Here is a 20,576-nt window from a genome sequence, read left to right on the forward strand (position 1 = left end):
TGCTATTCCAACGCTCTTTTATTTTCCCTATCCTTTCACCCCTTTTTCTGCGCGCTTTTCAAACACGGATTGGTACGTTATGACATGCCAGAATAACATATAACGCCTATAGACGAAAGTGAGATTGCCGAACGCACGCACCCTTGGAATACAAGGTTTATCTTTCGAACGAAGGGATAACGCGGCCTTGTCGAAAGAATTTATAAACGAAATACATCGAGTCACGAATTTCCCTCCCTTCCACTTTTCGTATTTGGATTTGATTGTGGAATATCAGGCATGGGACACGAGCTACAGCTAACATTTGTTTTTTCTCAAATTACCATTTTTCTCCTTTTTCCTTTTTCTATGGTATTCTTTGGTAAATTTATGTTTCGAGATATTTGAAATATCGTGCAAAGCTCATACAAATATCTCCAATATTTGCAGTAGCAGCAAGAAGTATTAGCCATCTTTACCTTTATTTTCCAGTGAAATATTTTTACATATTTGAAAACTGTACTCTTGTTCTAATAATTTTGTGACTTGCTGTAGTTCCAGAAATGAAATTGAACGAACGATTCTTTCAAAGCGACATCGTTTCGCGTGAAACTCGCTTAGAGTCTCATTATAGAAAGCGGAAAGGCGTTAATAATTGCGGGGTTAGAGACACGAGTCCCAGGAATGTAAATCTCTTGGCATAAGGAAATTCGCGAATTTGCATCTTATTAAAAAATAATTCGCCCTGTCTTCCACGGTTAGAACGCAATTTCAAGCCTAATCGCTTTCTTCTACCGCGGTCAAGAGAGAAATGGGAACTAGTCTTTTCACAAGAAGCCGCCACCGGTGCAACTTTTATTCATTGAGAAAATTACAAGAAATCGGAGAACCAAAGTGCTAAGCGAAATATCTCGTTAAAATTGCCAGTTGAAATCGTACGGTGCTCGAAACAACACGAAATCGTGACGTTAATTAAACCGCGTACGTACGAAAATTTTCGTTTTAAACAACTTCGATCGAGATTTTAAACCATGCTGGATGGCCATTTGCGCGCCCTACGGCGAATATTACTTGGCAAAAACAGTGACGTCGTTGGTTACTCCCTCATGAAGTGTTGGCTGAGAGGTAACGTATGTATGTACGTATTAAATTTCGCACGAGTCACGTATCGTATACCCGCGGAACAATACGGTACGTACATTAACAAAACCGTAATATCCCGTACAAAAAAGACCCAGTCAAATGTATATAAGAAATAAAACTACGCATACTCCTTTCTCCCAATATGTGTTAGTACATATCCATTTATTGCAGATACATTCCATTAAGCACTAGCGTACCTTCTGGTTTTATATAAAATGTAACAATCTGTTCAAACTATCGAAAGAATTAATCAATCGTGATTTCGTACACTTGCGAGATAACGATGCAGGAATTTGTAAGAATTACTAGTACGAATTAGAAGAGGTACATGGTGTATTAAGAATCACATGTGTTGATCTACACGATACAATTTTTCTAGAAAATTTTCCATTGTAAGAAGGTGGGGCACGAACATCGTAATTTCCGTATGCGTTTTAACGTCTTTCGTCAGGCGATAATTTTCAGCTGAGTTTTTCCACGCACTTGCAATTTCACAGAATTTTCAGGGGAACAATTTCGCGGAATAAATCGTGTGGATTACGTATTATCAAATCCGGGCGAAACACGGGAATGGAGGGCAAACAATTTTCGAAGCAACCCGTTGTCGAGGCGCTGGCTTTAAAAGGGAACATTAGTTCCAGCGCTGGGGAGAGCCAGCTTTGCTCGTTCGTTTTTCACCAGGGGATGCAATTAAATTGTCATCTTCGCTCGCCACGCGTCCGAAGCGCGCAACACACGCGCTCTCCGTTTTTTCCTCTTTCCCTGATGTTTACGCAAGCGTGTGATCCGGTCTGACCCGAATTAATACTTTTCCTCTCCGTTCCATCCAGCCGGAGAAAAACATCCAATTTCGTTTGCAATCTTGTTAGACGATAGCATAGTCGGACGTTTTGTGCTGCGTCGGCCCCGTACCAAATTGCTCCGCTTTAAACGCTCTGACGTACCTCTTATGCGCACTCCCTACTGTCAGGTGCACCGAACCACTTCGGAAAACGCTCCAGGGACGATCAGGCGTATACGGTCAATCGTGCAATCAGGATTTTCACCGATCCAAATCGCTCTAAGGCTGATTCATATTGATACCTTTTCATTTTTGAATTTTTCTACTCTCTCGTTGTTATTAACTTTACGATACTGCATCTTATACAAAATTTCTGTATCTCCATGTTCGGGAAATATACAGGGTACCTCAATGTTTAATGATCAAATTTTGTGAATATATTTTGTCGTTATAATGAAACAATAAATATAAGCATAGGTCGTTTAAAGCTTTATTAAAAAGTCATGGTAAAAATAATGTGGAGAATAGTGTATTAAAAGTAATTGAAACAAAACTGACTAGCGAATATAGTACCTCGTTACAGTATTCCGGAGTTGGGTTATCAAAAGAGACTTTGGTTAAAATTCTGTGAAATTTGAGCTTGAAGCTGTGGAAAGCGTGCGTCAAACACGAGAAGGCTGTTAAAGAAGAGGAAGAGAAGGAGATGATAAATTTCCTTCCGCGTGAACGTCGACTGTAGACGCGAGCGCTAAGATGTAGCACTGCTTTCGTGGAATGTTTGCAAATTGTTCAGTTAACTTTAGTCAGGCTGATATCCGGCGACTTGGGCTAAAATGGCCAGGATTGTTCCGCTTTCACGGACGGTAAGGTTCCCGAGTAGTCGAGATACACGTTAATTCCCAGCATCTCTGGATAATGCAACCTCGAATTCCTGTGGCGGAACGTATTATTAAAATGTTCTCGAGATCATGATTATTAAAAAATCTGCCCTTTCCTCTTTTCTGCTGAAGCTTCCTTTTGCAAATCTATACACATAAAAGAGTACTAACTGGATGATCGAAGAAATAGCAAGACATTTTTGTTCTATTGTATTGCTCGGAAAAATCTTATATGGTGTGAGAATTTCTTGATAGCTCTGGCTCCTCCTGGAATTCCATCACGCTCGTTTCATCCATTTCGGACGAGAACTCGTTCGACGAAATTTCATTCCAATTTCACCGGCTCTTCACGGTGTGTAACATCGAAGGAATCCTCTTTCGTAGCGTCACAAAATCGCTTTGAATTATTTTCTTGTCGATTTAATTTCAATCGAGCAGACTGCATAAGATTATGCAGAGTTACGTGGAGCGTACTTTTGATCGCATCGGGAATACCAAATACGTTCTCGCGTCTAGAGCCGAAACGTTAGAAAATGTAAAAAGGGCGGGTAGAAAAGCGTGCCGTGTAAACGTGCATTGCGTTGAAAATCTTGTACATGCGAGACACGAAAAAAGATCGAAAAAGAAACGGTACTACAGATACAGATGTATGGTCTTAACAGAACCGGGGAAAATTAGCAGCCTATGTTGACTTGGAAACTTTAGAAATATATAGCATAACAGAATTAAAGCGAAAGTAAAATTGCGAAATATTATCTTCATTCCTTGAATGAACGAGTGTAAATTTTTACAAATTGCACCTGTAACATCGTTACTTGTTAACGTACAAAGTTTATTTGTCTCCTGTTTGTCAATATACGAAGCTATCTTCCGCGCCACTCATTTGTTTGACGATAGACTCGTAGTCTGATTCATGACGGACCATTTCTACTATCGCGTTTCTAATTGTTACTGGAAACCAATATCTCTTTCTGATGTCGTGCAATATTTCTATATAATGTCGCTGCAATACTTCTTTTACGCGATCTTATTTTTGGAATTGCTTTTCCAATATTGACGATTGCACGAATTTCTTAGTACGACGCATATGATACGCTTGGAATTTAAGTGGTAGGAACCGGTACAGGTCAGGAAATATTACTACGTTACATTAATTCTGGAGATTAAAAATTTGAGTAGGAAAGTTTAATTTATAGTTTTGAATAGGTTACTGTAGTAGCAACCGGTACAGGTCAGATGATATATCTATTTTATATACAGCATAATATACCTTCCATCAGAATTCCGAACCTCAAATATTCTACGGCTAAAATTTAATTCATAATTTCGAGTACATTGCAGTAGTATTAACCTGTATGATGTTGCATAAGATATACATACAGGAAATTCTAGTATTAAAATTTAATTTACAGCTAATTTCGAACAGTTTACAGTAGTAGCAATCGACAATGCACAAATCGGACGCTGCTATATGTAATACTTCTCTGTTACGATTAATCCCAAACGTAAAAAATTGTACTAAACTTTATTTATAGAAAGTCAGAGAGATATGAAAGATTCACGGTTCGTTTTTGCAAAGCTAACGGTTGCATCGGATCGAAGGAGTTCCTGATTCGAAGGAAACACCGGAGAGCGTCACGGGGAAAACGACGATCATCTGTAGGTACGTGCCGTAGTACGAACTCGAGCTTTAAAGCTCCTCGCCCGTTTTGCTTGCCCGACAGCCGTTTGAAACTCATGTTGGCACACGATTCGTGCCGGATCTCCACCAGTTATTTAACCTAAACTTCACCATCTGATCTCACCAACTCGAAGGAAAGAGAGGATGACCGAAATTCAAGTTTTTTTGGACGGTCGAAACCGCGGCGCACTTTTATCTCGGATTATCCAGCCAGCCAGTTTTTATCTGCGAACATAGCCCGCTTATGTTCAAGATTGCGTAACATAGCGAGATTTCGTTTATTTTTCGTACGGCAACTTTGATATCGTGGCTTGGATTTTTCGTTCCGACGACACGGGTAGCGTTTCGACACAGAGGAGGAATCATTTTTCCGTCGAAATACTTTGGAATTACGCGAACAATTTTATCCTGGCACGTTGGAAAGTTATTTAGAGATTGCTGTTTTGATTTTCAACTGAAAGAATCCTTTCGGTAATTTAGCTTCTCGGCAAAGTATAGATTTACTACGAATAAACGCTATGAGTATGAAGAGCAGGAGCACGTTTGTACTTGGTTTCTCGCTTAAATGCGGGCTAAATTTAATTCTTGATGAGTACGCTTTACAGGTCGCAAACAATAGCCACGATCAAAAGGGTATACTCCTTTCCTACATTCCCTTTTTTACATTTCAAACAGCTCCGCGTATCCTTCCGGACTGTCCTTTAAAGGTAATCTCATAGCTTTTATTCAACGTTACACGCGAGTTACACGCGAGTTACGCGCGAGCCTCGTGTATTCGCATTACATACTTTCCCTCACACATATTTTTTCTCTTTCTCTTTCGTTCTTTCAGCGAACACGCGAAATGTATGCGAAACAAGAGAGTATCCTTTCTCGACTATACACTGTCGTATTCCTGGCACAGATAACTTTTCGTTCCAAGAGTTCGCTGGAAATTGTACTGCCTCGTAAATGACGAAGAATTACGCGATGTTAAATTCATCGTTGTTTTACGTTGTCCATACGTGAATTTAGAAACTGGCACTTAACTGTCTTTCTCGTTTCACCGTGAGCACGATCTCGACAGCGATGCCTTTTAAAAAACACTTATCCGCCCGCTTTGCTAACTTTTTCCACGAGACTTGCGCCACAAAGAGACACGGGGCCACACGCACAGATACTTTAAGCCTTTCGTTGTTCGTTATTAATTATTTCAGAAGTGCTGAGACTGGTCAATCGACGCCAACCTAGATAGCGTAATCGTGAGCCACATTAAGCTTCAAACGAGTATAATTCGATGTAGATAAAACGGAATGAAGAAAAGGTTACTAGCGAAGTGAATATTTTTTACGTCACAAAGGAAATATTAAAAATATTACTCTTTGAAACGTCCACGTTCGAGAATTCTTTTGAAATTTTCAGGTCTAATAACGTCGATCGTGCCTGTTAACTGATTCTTTCTACGATAGTAGGCAAAGAAATTCCCGTCGTCATAGGTCAGGCACAAATGTTTTACCCTTCACCTTTCTTCATTGAGCGGGGAGGTTTGCTTTTATCTTCCTACAAAAAGTCAGGAATTTATCTCGCGTAAGTAGCGTCGGATCACCAGGCTTTCGTCTTTCTTCAAGGTTTCGGTGCTTTTTTTAGAAAGATTCTCGCGATTATCGCTGGCACCATCGCTAGTAACCATGGAGACACGCTTTCAAATGGTTTCTCTTGTTGAAACTTGGCGATTTTTCTTTGAGATCTGCCACGAATACGAACATCTCTACGGGCTTTTTCACAGAACAAATATCGACCTACGCGTTCCCCCATGCGAATAGGGTAGAATTCTGTCGCAAAGTGACACGTACGCTCGTACAGGCCGTTACGGATCGCTAATTTATACGACAAACATTTTCATCGTGGAAACTAGTGTGTGTAAACACGCTTGTTGGAGAAAGCTAATAGGCGAACGATCGTTGGCCGTTTGTTCTGTCCAGAAACAGCCCTTTTCACTATATTAAGTAGAAAACGAACATGCCCCGTCACTTATTGCTTTTAGCTTCTTTAATCCCCACTGCTTCTTTATTTATTCTTCCACCATCATAGAGATACTAGTTCTCTTCGACTATAGGATTTCAAGCGATAAGTGTTTCTTCTGCACTCTATTCTGTCGTCTTTATTAAAATAACATTTATGATATCCTCGTCTGGTCCCCGGATGCCATTAAACCCCGTTCTCAGTGGCCGCTGTCCAGTTTCGAAATCCATATCCCGTATCTTTTTTCAGAGGCGCGATTCTTTCATTTTTCTCTTCCCATCGCGTTCCTCTTTCATCCAGTTCCCTTCTTCGTGCCACGTTTTTTCTGTTTTCCACTCTGTCAGCTCACGGACAGCTTAGCTTTTTTCGACCTTGCTCGAAGGCTGGCCGGCAGTCTCTCGTTTTCCACAGATAAAAAATGGAGGACAAACAATAAGGAAGGAATTATGACGCTACGGCATATCTACGGATTCATCTCCTGCCCGGTTTTGTTTTCCCGTTCTGCCACGACCCCGGCTCGGTCATCATCCCGCGTATCCGTTTCCACCCCTATCCGTGGAGAATGCTGCTACAAGCACACCGGAACCTTTTTGATGGATCTCTGGCTCATGCGGCCCGGAAACGGAGTCGTACCGGTGGAATATAAAAGAGAATCTGGATGAATTTTAAAGATGAATTGTTTACCGACCTACCAATTCTCTCTACCTATTTCTTGTTCTCTTTCTCTCCTTTCTTCTTTGTCTTTCTCTCAGTCAAACGAATCTCGGAATCTCAGGATTCAGTCGATTGCCTTCGTGTTATGCTGCCGACAGATGAGTCTGAGCTGTAATTTCGTTCGTTTTTCCAGACAGTCATTTTTATCGGATATAGAACCAGGAAGGCGCATAAGGAGATTGATAGCGTTCAAACGTACTTTTTGGAATTTCTCTCCAATAAGATAGAATATCGGAATGTCGTTGGAAAAATTTTGAAAGAACGTTGAATTATTATCGTAGTTTTCGATGTTCCTATCGGCGTCATGAGAAAGTTGGACGTATATCGTCGGATGTAACGTGTCTGCTTTCGTATTATTTAACCACGCGCAGGGGGGGGGGGGTGACTGGACTCACAAATGAAGAGCTTCGTGTAATTTGTTTGGTTCCTTCAACGAGAGAGCGGATCATTAGAAAAAGTTTTCACTTCGGTTAACCAGAAAGCTGAACGCCAAAAGGGGCAAAAAATCATTTCCTTCGGACAGATTAATTTGTCATACTGTTCAGCGTTTAGCGCGGTCTCCACGTCAAAACCTCCCAGTTCAATCAATATTTATAAACTATTCAGCCCGCGACGAGGCAACGCTAGCGTGTTCAAATATTTCATGGGCTCGCGGAAAAAAGCGGCCAGGTTATTGGCGGCGAAAGAGCAACCGGCGTTGATTTAAATTTTACAGTCATGCTGCGGCCATGTAGGGAGAAAGTAGGGAGAAGAGTAAAAAGCTAAAGAGAGCAGCAACGTGGCGAAAGTGGTAGGAGCGACGAGGGCAGAGTAAACGTACTTTCAAAGAAGAGAATTTTTGTTGCACCTGAAGAAATAAAGACGCCAGGCGCGATGAAGCGCGCTGTATTTTTCAATTTTGCGATTTTAATGCAGCCACACTTATGGTTTATTACCGTCTCTACTCTTTCCTCTATCTCCCTCGTGCCGTTTTTCCACCGACCCTTCCTTTTCGAACAAGATTTTTATTTCGAGCTGTTCGTTCCATCGTTTGCACGCCGCGTATCGTACGCTCGTAGCATACATCTGCATAGGATCCCGGCGGCGATCTCGTTGCGCATAGAGCGCGGACGTGCGAGAATAAATTCCCACCGAGTGGCGGAATTTCGCGTGCTTTGTCCTTGTTGGAAACACGACGGATAGAAAAATATTCAAATTGCTTTTGGCGCGGCACGACGAATCAGCGATGAGTAACGGTCGTACGCGGTCTTCGATATTCCGATTGTTCTTTTGTCGTCCCGGCCACTATTGATATCAACAGTTAGTCGATTATTAATGAATCAAGCAGCGACAGGCTACACGATGCAACTTGGCATCCGAGTTTCTTCATTCATCGAGAACTCGAAAAAATTACGTGTTTTAATATCTTTGAAAGTTGTTTAACTCGCCGATCGTTGAATATCGGATTACGAGTTATTAAAATTGCACTCTCTTCTGGACTCGCTAGAGTAATTCTTGTTGCCGCCGATTAAAAACTTACGGGCCACCGCGTGCAAAGACAAATAGTCTGTTCTCGTGAACGAAGCTGTTGAGTTTTCGACTAATCTCGAAGTCAAACGACTCGAACCGAAGTTACTGCTCTACGATTAAACCGAACCGCGTAACTCTGGCTCACTGGAATTGTGCAAAGTTAGTTCCAACGTGACAACACCGGTAATGTCGCGCTCGTGCGCCTGTGCATCCAAGCGTATAACACACAAATTGGTTTGACGTAACAAATGTTACACGATGGCAATAATTTTTCACTATCGGACAGTTTTACGGCGAAACAAACGACTTTTACTTATGTACTGTTTGAACCAGGAAAAACAAAATCTGTAACGTGCATAACCAAGCAAAGAAGTAACAACATGGCGATATTCCAGTTTCTATTATTCTAAAGATACTTTTATCCGTTTCCATAGTCGTAACCAGTAATCTGATAATTACCAATATCCAAAAAACTGTTGATCGTTGGTCATTTCTGACCAAAATTATTTAAACAAAGGTACTGATTCTTATATTATAATATTTCCATTTTCAATTCACTCTACCATTATCGAACAGTACCATACTTTCTCCAGTGCGTAGTTTCCAACTTTCCTCAAAATTGAAACCAATCCCAACGAATATAGTAAATGATTTTTAACGAACGGTTCCAATATACTCGACGTGGCTCAATAAACAGACGAAACGAATTCGAACGAGCGGAATTCTGGTCGAACGAGCTTAGCGTGTACGAACGAAACACGAATTTCGATCGAACGCTGCGGCCGTTCTTTAGCGGCGTCGCGGTGCACCAGCGTCGCTGGCTTCTGACGCCACCAGCGCATTGTATTTGCCGACGTTCCTGTCGTTGTTGCGCCATCCTTCGTGCTCTCGAGGACGCCTGCACGCTGCTCGCTGCGTTATTGACCTCATTACGCGTCGCGATGACGCGGGACCCGTGGCAACGCCACGTTGACCGCTTCCATCCTCCTTGGCAGGTCGAACATCCAACTCCGTGGAACGGATCGCGAACTCTGTTCCACCGCAAATTAGGCATGCGGCCGCTACCGAAGGTCTCAACGCCTCGGAAATTAATTTATTGCCGGGCAACGTAGTAAATTGGGATACCTGATTGGCCAACGCGTTTGCCTCGAGCAATTGATCGATACCCCTCGTAACTTCGTTCTTAGTTGTCGTACGTCGAGTTTTAAGGTTTACAAGTATCGTGTATATACGTACTACAAAGGGTGAAACAGGGTTTACGAGAGTCAGATGGATGTTTCGGCTAAGTCAAGTAATTTTCCTCGTAAGTCGCCAACTTCGGTTATAAGTGATTTTTAAATGATCTGTTCTTGAACAGGCAATTTGGCTCGATATTAATGACGCGATAAGCAGTGAAATATATCGTGAAAGTCGCGAGACCTTGTTTGTAGTTTTTACCGGGTGTCGGTGGTTATAAGTTTGCTGGAAGATCGCTTATGCTAGTATCTCTGCTATACATATCGTATAAATATTGAAACAGTATAATTAATAGGATTGCGAGAATCGTCTGATGTCAGTTACCGATACCTGCTGAACTCAAGTTTGTTATAAATACTGATTGTGAGACAGGGGAATCGAATCGTAACCCTGGGACACGGTGACCGATTGCAGTGATCGAGTGCTCAATGGACTCAGGTAATGATCCGTGTCTGTCAAACTAACCATAAAGAATTCCATTGAGTTTCGTTTCTATCGAATCAGTAGACACAGTAGTGCTTTGTCAACTAGATTATCAGACAGGAATCTGTATGTTTCTATACATGTTTTTACGAAGTGTGTGTAATATCAATATAATCGTAAAAGTTCATTTCGCAAAGTCATTTGCAAGAATCGGTGAAGATAGCGATAATCAGACAAGGAAATGGAATTCTAACTAGTTAAAATGGCATTATTGCGTCGTTTGTATCGATTGCGTTTGAGGCAGCTTTCTTTCATTTAGAAAATCCGGGTTGTTTGCACAGACCGAGGTAAATAACAGAGTACATAACATGTTTAGAGGTGATATCTGTTGAGAAGTAACGGCGTTCCAGGCAGTGAATTAATTAACTAAACGCGTCACGGCAATAAAATGGCGAACAAAACGAGTAGTAACCACTGTCGCCGACATAAACTGCGATAATAACAATAACTTGGCGAAAGTATCGGTTGTTACGTCCAATTACGGAATGTGGCGCACTCGTATCATCATTCTTACTTCTAACATTTGCTGGTAGTCGATCCGGTGGTCGATTTCAGTTTATATTCAATCTTCGCTTTCATACAATGGACGAACTCGGTATCGTTTAATGCTTTTACTGATAAATGATGAAACAAATAATTTTCTCGTTGCAGGTTATTGCGAGTAAATTCGTAAACAAAATAATTTCGAAACGTTTAAAAGCCGTTTCTATTTGTTGGCGTAAATGACGATAACTATCTATGGTAACAAATGGATATTTTGTGCAATATTTTTTATACCGATACAGATAAGCAATAACCTCGAGCTAACAAATTGCCGTTTCGCAAAAGTCACGCGACATCGTGACGCAAATAAGTTTTACATAATGTGTATTACGTACATGAAGGTGCAATAACGTTCATATCGCAATTCGTTTATTGTTCGCAAAAATAATCACCAGCTAGCGAGATACGTTAGTATATAAATACTATTTTTTCGTTCGTTCGAAATCATGTTTTATTGTTTCCACGATACGAATGTGCTGCCACGCGTATAATTAACCAACGAATATTGGTTTCGTGATTAATTATTCGCGGATCAGTTCAGGATAGAGTCGAAAAATTTGTTTTTTAAATTCTCTACTTTCGTGATTGAAAGGACAGCGATACGAAATTGATTTTTTACTTTTTATCTCTCGAAGCTAATCGTAATTGCTCGAAATCCAAGTTTGCTCCAAGTCCTTCGACAGACTACAACGAAATCATTCTCAGCCACATAGCCGGCTGAGATATGAATTTCTTAGGAATCCGAGTTGCCGTAGTCGAATTGAAACGTTTGATGACTTCAATGTCTAAATCGAAATGCCCGCGGAATGATCCTGTCCGATCTCTATAATTTAATCGTTTCTAAATCGCAACTATATCCAGCTACTCTCCGTTTCGGACAAACATTTTTAAGCGGCACAATTCCTGAAAATTTATGGCAATGTATAATTTACGCGTTAATTTTGTGACGCAGACGTTAACGTTTTTCCGAGGCAACGTCGTTCGTTGCCACGACCTATTCGCATTTTCCGCGTTAATATTTTATTCGATCGTGGTTCTCGCTTTATCTCCTCGACTTCCTCGCGAAATTTCCACGGGATTCGCACGACGCGACGGAAGCATTATTTGTATATTTTATTCAATCTTTTTGAAAATGTCCGGCGCGTTTATCGTTTGCCAGAATTTCCGTGCGAGCAGGTAATTCACTTCGGTACGCTCTCTTTCCCTTCCGTGGAAATTGTACGTTTTATTAAATTATTGTACGTATAATTATACAGGAATTACGCTCACACTTCGTATGTGGGAAATTATCAAATTATTTCTTTTACCGAGCCGTGAGCTGTTAAAAAAGTCTTTACTTCATCGCGGTAATACTCTTGTTATTCCATAAATTACGTATTATTGGTTTACCCTGGTTAGTTGCGCGAAAAATATCGTGATTTCTAATTTTTTGTTGGCAATGACGAGTTACATCATTAAAAAATATATGACTATAAAAAGAACAAATTGTCTTTTATATAGGCCAAATGAAAGTTTATGAGATAGCAGGTATGAAAAAATACTATAATTTTAAAATACAGAATTACACTCCAGAATAGATGACTGGTGCCCTGCTAAAAAATGTTTCGTATAAAAGTTACTAATAGCAATATCAAATGTTACAATCTTGGGTTATCTATCTTTCAGAAATGCTTATTAGAATAAATAATTTACGAATTACGTCAAAAGTAAAAGACACACGCTGTACAATATTTCATTTTCGTATTTTATCGAAGCAAGATGATCTAAACAAACGAAAGAAAAGGGATGAAATTCTCTAATAGGTTTGTTAAACATCGAACAGTCGAGCAACGAATCGAGTTAGAGGATTTAACTGGTAATAAAGCATAGAGAGCCACGCGTTTAATACCAGCCGCCGTAATGAGCAGTCACAGAGGACCGCACGTATTAGCGCGGGAATTAACGAGCGGAGGCCACCTTCTGCTGATAACTCGAGAACGTCAACTCGTATTTCAGGCCGGGGACGGATCGTCGTTTCGAAACTGGATCTCTACGTGTTCGGCTCCCTCGTTATTTTTAAATACCGATTAACGAGGCCCGGATGCTTCTGCCTCGTGTTCGCCTACATTTCACCTTTGTTCTTCGTTCTTCTGTCGGTTGGACGTTAGGCGTCGACTTACCGTCGTTGAAGAAGGGATTATTGCGCTTATTATACTGGTAATTAGCGGCACGGACCGGAACACAATTTTTCCATCGATTTTCCTATAAAGATACGTCGAAGAATCGATGGGCAAACCCTTGTTTAATTTCAGCTCGCGTGGAAAAAGAACAAGCAATAAGGAAGTATCTTGAAATAAGAGAGATCAAAGTTTAGGTATTCGACAAAGAAACAATTACCGGGAAACGAATAACCAACTATTCTCGAAATCAGAAAAAAGGGGACGAAGACTTTGGTAGTCGATCGAAGGAGAATCGAATGTATCGTGTAACTATAAGAATCAAAATTTTCATATTCTATTGAAAAAATATCGATGGAGGAAATTCAGTAAGTACTTATGTTGAAACGAAGAATTCATGATTTCCATGGTCAATTGTGAAATAATAATAATTGACTTGAAAACGGGATACCGAGGTTTCAGCAATAATTGCAATAATTAATTATTTGGAAACGAGGTAGGTCGAAGTTTTCGAAATCGATCGATTCGATAATAGAGTAATATTTGTTCCCTCGCAATTATTGTCTCGTTTTCAGCTATTCCGCAAATAAAAGTAAAATATCACGTTTCACGCACGTTTCACAGTTTTATTCCAAAAATCTTCGTCATTTTAATAAAATTGGGAAGTATAAAAATACACCATCATTTCACCAAATGGATTTATAGTTAATAAGAGCAACGAATAAATGTAGCATATACCGTGGAACATGTTATAACTATTAGCAATAACAGTAAAAAATGTATAATACAAAAGTTGCTAGAATTCATGGTTTACCAGTTCCAAACTTATGCCCCATTGTATATTCGAGCATTTTGTTTCATCAAATTGCAGCAATCGTATAAACGATGCAGCGTGGAAAAAAGAGTAGAACGTATAGGGTTGGTTGTGTAGGAAGGTCGGTAAAAGGAATAGAGATGGTGGTAGGATGCAAGCGAATCAAACGGCGGAGGCCGCGGAATGCGTAATAATTCGGCGAGAATCCGAGTTACGCGGGCTTGAGGGCGGAAACAATCGAAACGCTCTCGCAGGGTATTCCGATCTTTCGGCTGTGACTTCAGGAAATGGGTCAGTTGATAAATTACGTGGCTCAACTATTTCCCTGTTTCAAGGGCCAGCCTCCGAGCAAAGAGAAAGAGAGAGAGAGAGAGAGAGAGAAGGAGAAAGAGACTATGAGGCATGTCCGAGAGAAACGTTCCTATATGGCGTACTACAGAATGCGCGTTTTGCTTCGAAATCGCAACCTAGTGTACTGCGATAATAATTATGTACGCACGGTCTATTCAATTATGCCCATTATGTTACTTGGAGCTGCACATAACGCGGTGACTCAACCTGCTGTAATTACAGTCGACAAAAGCCATTCATCAATCTTTCAAACAGTATGAAAATTGACGTAAAGCAATTCATTACAGACCACCGTACTATAGTTCATATCTGCTATATGACCCACACAAATGCCAAACTGGTTAAGTAACCATGCCTCCGTAAACCTCCGTAAATTACGAAGTAGAGAAAAGTCACGTTGTTACAAACGTTATTTCTTTCTGCTAGTCCAGGAAGCCTAGTTATCTCGTTATTCAGATTTCCAATCTCGTGTAATGGTGGCGGTCAAGTCCCGTAACAGAGCTAATAAAGTTTCAAACGTGGAATATACGCGAATCGTTTGAATATTTCCGCGAGAAAACGTACCCGATGGGAACAAAAAGTACATTTGTCCGGTTTTGCTTCTGAGAGGCTCACGTCGCGATCGCATGCCGCTTTTATTGCTTTCTTGCGATACAAAGATCGATCTAAACGTGTGGCGAGTGTTACGAAACTCTTACCACTTGATGCAAGCGTGTTTTTATTATATCTAAAGTCGTGACACTGTTGGCGATATTGCAGAATTTTCCAAGTCAAATTGACGAGCTGTTGTTTTGTCAGAATACCTCGAGCAAAAGTATAAATTCGAATCCATCATCTTGATCGATTGCATAAAGCTTGCATGGAGTAACAGGTACAGCGAGCCGCACATATTCCACGGCACTCTGCCGTTAGTTGGAACTGATACTGCGTCCACTTCATATTTCTCGATGTAGCACCTGTCGAATACCACTCGTCCCGATAGTTATGAAATCTGTTAATAGGTGAAAGATTGAATGTTATTGATCGATGGGAATATTCGCAGAGATCGTTTGTTGAAAATTTTTCCCCCGTAGGGAAAAGTCTAAATGGGGTTGTCTGTTGGCTCCTGAACCCTTACAGAACCTGCGTCATCAATTTCATCGCGATCGACATCAACAGCCTTATACAAGTTGTCGTATATTGTCCAGGTATCGTATAAGGGCAAGAGATGATACCGTATGTAAAAATAGACGAAAAGGGTAAAATAAAATATTTTCATATTATGTCAATATCTTTTGTAGGGTATTTTCGATATTTCCAGGAAAGTGTAAAAATATAATTTAGGAATGAGAATAGATAGTTTAAATATGCTTCTTAACTACATCCCGCTATTTACAAATTATTTTAGCTCGACTAAAATATCCTTTTATCTTAAACAACTCTGCCTTACTCCACTTACGTGATCCCATTTAGCCACGACACCTTTTATATAACTTCGATTTTCTCAAAATTACTAAATTTACCCGGATATTCCCCTTTATTCGATATCCCTCCGGTTGAAAGATTAGAGGAAAACTTCTCGGCAAAACAAAGCCGTTGGTCCTGATTGTGCCGCGCGTTCGTCAGTTCCTTCGCTTTGCCGTCTAACGAAAGAAAGCCACACCGAGATTTAGCGGCAGCCTCACGATCGACCTCGTTACTCTCAATAGATTCGTCGCTGTGGCGCATCTCTCCTCGTTACCGCGACCGCTAGCTTGCCGACTCGCGTGCTTCCGTCGCACGGTGAAAAGAGATTCCGGCCGGCGTACGAATCGAAAGCAGCGGCTTCGCTCGAACGTACAAACAAGCCGACAATAGGAACCAATAGCCTCGGGTGCAACGAGATTCAATTATGTGCTCGCGTGCACTCTGCTGTCTGCATGCAAACATGGTGGAACCCAACGAGCCTTCAACTCTAAGATTAAGCCTCGCGAGCTAAGGCTCGCGAATTCGCCACGGGCTACGTTCCTCGAAACGTTCGCTAGTTGCCACTTCCACACCTTGTCCGTCTTCCATCCTGTTCCCGATCACTCACACGGCTGCTCCCTTTCGCATCCTGTTGCTTTCCGCCCCCTGAATTCTCGTACGCCCACTCTCCAGCAAGGCACAAAGCGCAACTGTGAACCGCAGTCCGTGTATGCTGGTCTGATTAGTCCGAAGACCGATTCGAATCGAGTGAAATTGTTTCACGAATTATCGGAGAATTCCTTTTAGTCAAAACGAGATACATTGACTTTCCTCTCGGTGGTGCAAACACAAGGTTTTTTTGTATAATTTTAAAATGGAAACCTGCATGACTCACAGGGAGCTATCAAGGGATATATAGTTGGCTTTTTATGGTTCTTTTTTGGGGAGCGTTATCAAGGTAACCGTTGTTTACTTTTACGGAGCAGCTTCTTTTTATGGTGATCGTAAAATGTCTGGAGCTTGTCGGAGTGACACACCGAACACGGAGAGCTATGTGTCTCTTGGGCTGGTAAACACGGTTTTTGTAATCCTTCGATAGGAATCATTCAGACGGGTTCCGGTCCGAGTATAAAAAATGTATGTCGAGTTGAGGGTTGCCTGGATGACTCTATTCCCGAGAAAGTACGTTGCTGTAAAATAATCCTTTCAGAAAACGTATATAGTCTGTCTCTAAAAAAAACTTCACCTCTATAACTTATCGGAAAAGACACTTTCAACGATACTTTAAAAAATACAGCAACGTTTTTATTCGAAAAATCTTACGAACGTCTTGGAAGTTGAAGTACCACTCGAAGGAGTCATGGTTAACTTTAAGCGTGTAGAAACTACTTGAGATGAACACAAAGCGCATCTGTCATGAGTAACGCCTCGATCTCCTTTCAGACAGTTCTGCACGGGGAAAAACGAAAGACGGTGGAACGTGCGAGGAGATACTGCCTTCCAAAAGAAATTAGTAAGACAAAAGGAACAATTCTACTTTCAAACGATCTCTACTAGAGAAAACAACGACCTGGACTCAGCGTAATAGCATTCTTCCCTGGCGACTCGGTGCTGGTAAGTAACTATCTGAGCGCCAAGAAATCTCGATTCGCGGTTTATTCGAGACCTATTTTTACCTCACCATCGTCGCAGCAATTGGAACGCGTCCGGTCGGCTAATTCGATCTGCGAACATTTGGTTTCATTGCGCCATCACCGCTCCAGGATATAACCAGTAACGTACATCCTAGCAGTAGGAAGCGTACTCGCGTTTACGTTCGCGAATGTAATTTAATTCGTCGAAGAATTCTCTCGTTTCTCCTCTTACGCGCCCTCTTTCTCCTGACATTCCTGGCTAATGGAGGAACTTTTCTAAACCAAATCTCCAGGACTCTTCTTGACGTCCTTGTTTCCTCTGTTCGTACTTCATATCGCTGGTTCGCTACAAAACTGACACAACTAAGGAAAATTAATTTTCAGGAAATTAGTTTAGATCTGCATAAAAAAGCACGAAGTTTAAATTGGAAAATTATTAATATCGGTCGTTCAGGGATGAACGAACGCTACTTTTCGTAAAGAAGAAGATTGTCTTTCAAGCCTTTACTAGATTCGTTTCAAATTGATTTTACCTTAAAGTTTCTGCACTTGATACTATGTTTTCTGTAAACTACCCTCTAAATGTGAATCATATGGTGAAAACTGGTTCAAGCTGTCCGATACAGGGAGAAATAAGTATTCGCGAAGTATCGAGGTTAAAAAAGAACTGTTCTGCTTGCCCCGTTTTATCTCTCACGTATATTATATTCGAGGATGCGTTGCCCGATATCTGGCGACGAGTTATCTTTAAAGACGCTTCCGGGGACCTTAGTTCTACCCCGAAAATCCGGATACATTCAATGCTCTGTAATCCTTCGGTAAATACGTGCCTTTGTGGAAAACAGGAAACATGTGAATACAGGTAAAGCCGATTTAATCTTCAACTTCCCTTCAGACCCGACGGAGTAGTCTCAGAAACGAAACTCAGAGTTGGTTGTAGAGGTAGTAAATCTAGCTACGTTAAGTAGCCAGGCACACCATCTACTTCGTGACCATGAATCCGGTTCACGTTCTTCGTCATGACTTTCCACATAGTCGAGGAAAATATACGCGTTCCTAACTTGCCACTTCTCTATCTTTAGCTTTGCATTATTAACAAGTCCTCGTGAATTATGGAATTGAAACAAGGAAATATCAGAGAGTTTGTTACGACGTTTGTACACGAGCAACTAATTGGCATTCCAATCCAGGGATTCGACGACTGAAAGTAGTTTAGCTACTTTCCATCCAGTTTTACGACAAACATCACGCTATTGCCTAGCCACCGTATGCTAAGGAACGATGTACTTTCTAAATGCAATGCTTCGCAGAAGGCGACGTATATTGCGTACGTTCCCTGCGGTTGTAACGTCCGAATCATAAACCCAGTTAACGGTTTGCAGCGCAACGTTGACGGAAGCGACGCAATCGATAGGGCAACTTCATCCCCACATAAAAAAAACCACTGAGATGCTTTACGACACTGCGTAGCAATCCTTACTTCCAACATTTACGATCTGTGATTATTTGTCTAGAAGTAACTCCACTTTGCAGTTATAGTAATTCTTGCATAGTAACTAATCGACTACTAAAATGTTTGTTGTGTACGATTTTTCTATGAATGTACCTCGATTTTGACTTTTCGAAAGTTTTACCATGTATTCTGGATCGTCATCTTGCATGAACATGTAATTCAGATTGATCGACTTTTAACTATCCAGATCAGTTATTATGATTTATGCGAGATTCGCAAGTGTCTTAATACTTATTACGAATCTAATATTTATATCGAGAAATGAATCGAATAGCCAAAAACAATTGCCCAGTATAATATTTTTACCATAATTCGATGGTCGGAGGCTGCCTATAAAATTTATGGGGAATCCCTCTTCAAAGGGCAAAACGAAAGCAATATTTGTTCGAAGAAGGTCGGGTCTTCGATTTAAGCAACGAGAGCCCGGGGCTATTAAAATGGATTTAGCCGCGTTCCGCAAGGGGTTCGAAGTATCTACCGGATCCGGTGTTACGTGTGCACTTTTGCGCCGAGAGACGTTTCAGTTAATGACAGTGCATTTCTGTCGAGTTTAATGCGAGCTCAGTGTGAGATTTCAGCAAAATCCGGCGCAATACGTTTTCTTCTCCAGTTCCACACGTCTTCTAGATACCCCTAGTGATTTTCCACGATTTCGTGTGTACGCTGTTTCCATTCCCCGCTTATCGTGCTCGATCTCCCTCCCTCCCTTTTCTTCCTTTCCCTTTCAAGAAGAAATTGTGTCTCGCGTTTTCTTGCCATTCGCAAAGCACTTATCCAAATGCACGTTCCACCCGTCGAACTCGCGAATACGAAGGCAGCGAATAAGGCCGATTCGCTTCTTTTGCGCAAATGCCGTCATCGTAAAACTAGGTTGCGGATGTACCGTATAAGTGGCTGCTCGTCCCAACGTTTTCCCAGCGTGGGGATCCAAGCTTTTGCTTTTTACCGAGTTCACCGGTCGATTTTCTCCTTCTAGAATACTGGCGAATACCATCGAGAAACTGAGAGTTCAATGGCGAAACAGTGCAGACGCAATGGTTCCTTTTGCTCAATGAACCGAACAATTCTTGTCGTTATTTTTGATCCACAGCGAGAAATTATCACCGGTCACAGGCGGTGAACAATGACCTGTAGAGAATGGGGAACGCGGTTTCTTTCCGCGCAACTCGTTCCAGCAATATCGCGTAATGGGACGTTTGGTTAGCCTGTCACTATTTTTGATAATGACATCGAACTTCAGCCAGATATGCAAATCGTCTGTCACACGTGATATATACAGAGCAGAATTTTCCAATTCTCCCTACTGTTGTTGCGTAATGTTCTTTAAGCGTTGCTTATTTGTAACATCTATAATTCAACTGTCTTCCTTACGGTCCAACCAGCAAGATACGATGCACGAATTTTCCTCCATCGAGTTTATACCAGTCGGGCTACGCTCCAATCTTCTAAGCATCGTCTAAATTCTCTTTGAACGTAGTTCTCGTATTTGTATATCTTGGCCACGGTGCACGCTACGATTCGTAGTTACAAAGCTATACATTGCGTCTCACTGGATGTTCTTTCAGCAAAAATCCTTGGCTCGTCCGAACGCACTGGACTGCGCATCGAGTCCAGAAATTCGGGGTACCGAAATAAATCTCTGCGAAATGACTATGAACAGGAGTATGCATATACGTACAATGTAGAATAGGATGAGATAACCAAGCGATAGAGTTGCAAACAATTCCTAAGTGAT

At 41.2% G+C, this 20,576-nt stretch overlaps 1 protein-coding gene and 1 long non-coding RNA gene across 2 annotated transcripts in view; one reads left to right on the forward strand and one right to left on the reverse strand.

The window, feature by feature from the left end:
• The window catches only part of LOC126869914 (alpha-2B adrenergic receptor), a 127,097-nt gene that overhangs the window by 19,972 nt on the left and 86,549 nt on the right, over positions 1–20,576 (reverse strand). The window lies entirely within an intron of this gene.
• The window catches only part of LOC126869952 (uncharacterized), a 61,935-nt gene continuing 51,446 nt past the window's right edge, over positions 10,088–20,576 (forward strand). The window contains exons 1-2 of the long non-coding RNA XR_007691058.1: positions 10,088–10,360; positions 17,138–17,308. This is a non-coding gene — a long non-coding RNA (uncharacterized LOC126869952). The remainder of the gene's footprint in view (positions 10,361–17,137; positions 17,309–20,576) is intronic.

This window comes from Bombus huntii, chromosome 10 (genome assembly GCF_024542735.1).
Source record: "Bombus huntii isolate Logan2020A chromosome 10, iyBomHunt1.1, whole genome shotgun sequence".
In the NCBI taxonomy this organism is placed as follows: Eukaryota; Metazoa; Arthropoda; class Insecta; order Hymenoptera; family Apidae; genus Bombus; species Bombus huntii.